Raw genomic sequence first — 2,994 nt, 5'->3', positions numbered from 1 at the left:
CACAGATGGTTACACAATCTCCTACGCAGTGGCCTCCCTTATTTTAGATGAGAGGGCACATGCCCAAGGGAAGTAACTGCTGTGAGGAGTTTAATGGTTACAGACGACTTAATTATTAAACGTATTTCACACTGTGAATGCGCAGACTTCATAAAGTATTCAATTGATTGTCGATGGTTCACAATCGGTTGCGTACTTCAACGCAGTGATCTATAGTACAAAATATACATATTTGAACTGTTACTTCTGTAAACCGACTTTAAATAAAAGTTTGTATCTCGTATCTTGTACATGAAGAACTGTTGATAGACCTTTTAAATTAATGCATCCACAAAGTAAGTATTGCACGGGTCCGCCGTACGTCCGAAAGAAGATTGTATAATACACAGATACTTATTTTTTTGTCCTTATATATATGATAAGAGATAATAAATATAAGAACAAATTATTTTTTTCAAGTACCCCTGTTAACCAGGTGCGTAGATACCCTCCAAATATTGGGGAGGCGGACACAAGGTCACGGCTCTGAAAAGAATAACATTGTTAATGCAATCAATTTTGTGTTAAATATTAATGATAATAATAAAAACATTATTAAGCAACAATACAAGTATTATTTGTATGTTGTTTTTTTTCTTTCTAAATTTCGTTTGTAAGTTTTTTTTAAATGAAAATCATTACATATGTAAAACGCAATAAGGAATACTATTATTTTTTTATTATAGTGCGAGTTGGCGTAAACAAATTTCTTATACACAAAAAAACGGTGACAAAGTGCTTGTGCGCGCATGCATATGAAATTTAAACAAATGAAGGGTTCGAAAAGAGGTGAGAATCGAGAAGAGGTACTTTAACGATAGATCGACGTTAGGTTCATAAAAGATAAGAACGGTCGCAAATTAAAATTTAATACTAATAAACATACCTCATCATAGTGGAGCCATGTGAACGAATCAAACCAACTAGATTGGAATGAACGCTGTTCAGAGCTGGCTTTTTCTTCCCAAATGTATGCTTAGGAAAAGCAAAATTTCGAGGCTGATTAGGAATACTCATTTTGAACATTAAAAAACTACAGATATGATATTGTTTCAATGATTTCTAATCAAATAATAACTGTTATACTTAGAGAACAAAAATATTTTCAATTAAATTAGTGTTGTCCACGCGTATATTTACTCAAAATTGTTTTAAGTGGCAGTAACCTTTGAATTAAAGCGATCAATCAAAATTTAAAGAAAAGCCTGTGCTTAATCAAAATCACGGAAAAAAACAGTAAAACAATTAACGCAATGACATTTACTCGGGCCCCTGGTTTATGACACCTAACAAGGGATATTGACACATCACTATTGGCAAACTCGGAGCAGACGGAGAGGGAACACATGGCTTCTGCACTGACGGTGCGTGATTACAAAAATACTGGTTTTGGGGCGACGTTTTTGAGGGATTTTACGTTTCATTTATATAACGACGACTAGCCGAAATATTGGGGAGGCGGCAGCCTCCCCTGCCGCCCCATTAACCACGCCCCTTGTAACTGGTGACTGGATTTGCTCAAAAGTTTATAGCTTTTTTGTTAAAAATGTAGATGATCATAAAGAATTTAATGTGGGGTTGCCACTGTTTGTTGTTGTTTACGTGTTTTTGTTTTACTTAAGTTTAAACAGACCCCAAATTTTTTGTCCTGTTAGAGCAGTGGTTGGTACAAGTGCTTCTCATCTAGGGTTCAATCCCCAATCATGCCACATTGTTAGTGGGCACCATACCAGACAGATGTGCTTTCCTCAGTTTACTCCAAAATTAATTGTCTTTCATTAAAAAAATAAATAGCTGGTAATAACAGCTATCTTCAACATTGGTCGATATTGCTACTTCTGACAATGCTCTAAATATTATTTCAAGGACTAGCGCGCAACTGATTCCTGGTGATTGAGTGCCTCTATGACAAAGAGAGCTATGCCAGCAGGAATTAAAACTCCAGACGGAGCTTCCCAAGTTGGGCAGGTTGAAGGATAGAGGACAGATGAATATCAGCCAGCTCTCGAGGCTAATAAGTATGAGAACAATCACTCAGACAGAAAAACCAAGGGTGGGAGACACTATAAATCCTTGGCCAGCAAGTCTCCTAGGACATGGCACACTCAGCATGTAAACCACTGCTGAAGAGGGATGCGCCGTGCCAAAGTACGCATGACGGTGCACACTTGACACTCTGTTGATGGACAACAATGGATCTTTAGTGTCTTCATGACTCAGGTGAGCGACTTCCGGCCTTTTTAATTAAATTGTAGCTAACTTTACAAAATGCAGACACACACACACATAAATATACTACTCAAAATTTGCTAAGGATCACTTTTTATATTCACATTATCTTCAATTTAATTTAATTTAAATTATTATTTTGCAGGTTTTGATATTAGAATGTGTGTTTTTGATTTTATTTTTATGTATTGACTTATAATTGATGCGTGACGCTGGCTGAATCTAGGTAGGGTTGAACTTCAAATTACACATACTATAAAAAGTGATCCTTAGCAAATTGTGAGTAGTATATTATTTCCATTTCAAAAGTGTTCTTGAAAAATTGTTTTATGTTTATGTCCTAAAAGAAGAGCTTTAGAATTCTGTACATTTCAAAAGACAGTAAAGTTGATGCTATATCAGTTATAATTTTGTTGTTATTCTTTTTACTCTAAGTCATTTTTGCAACACACCTATTGTACATTATTGGTAGAATGTATGTTACTCCTTTAAGATGACATGTCAGTTTTTGTTATATGCAGATTATTATTTTCATTTAATTAATAATACATATTACATAAATAATTTTGTATGTGAATGCAGTTTGATTTACGGAACCACTAGTTCACAGACCTTTGAACACCTGGGCCATTGTTATTTTGTTTTGAAACAACTTGCGTTTAATACCATAATTTCTATAAGATACACTGTAAAATCAAAATTAACCCATTTAATATTTTAACCATC

General features: G+C 34.7%; 1 protein-coding gene across 1 annotated transcript in view; it reads left to right on the top strand.

The window, feature by feature from the left end:
* LOC127880509 (uncharacterized) overlaps positions 1-2,994 on the top strand; it is a 207,025-nt gene that overhangs the window by 61,760 nt on the left and 142,271 nt on the right. The window lies entirely within an intron of this gene.

This window comes from Dreissena polymorpha, chromosome 5 (genome assembly GCF_020536995.1).
Source record: "Dreissena polymorpha isolate Duluth1 chromosome 5, UMN_Dpol_1.0, whole genome shotgun sequence".
Lineage (NCBI taxonomy): Eukaryota > Metazoa > Mollusca > Bivalvia > Myida > Dreissenidae > Dreissena > Dreissena polymorpha.
This window is presented reverse-complemented; position numbering and strand designations above follow the sequence as displayed.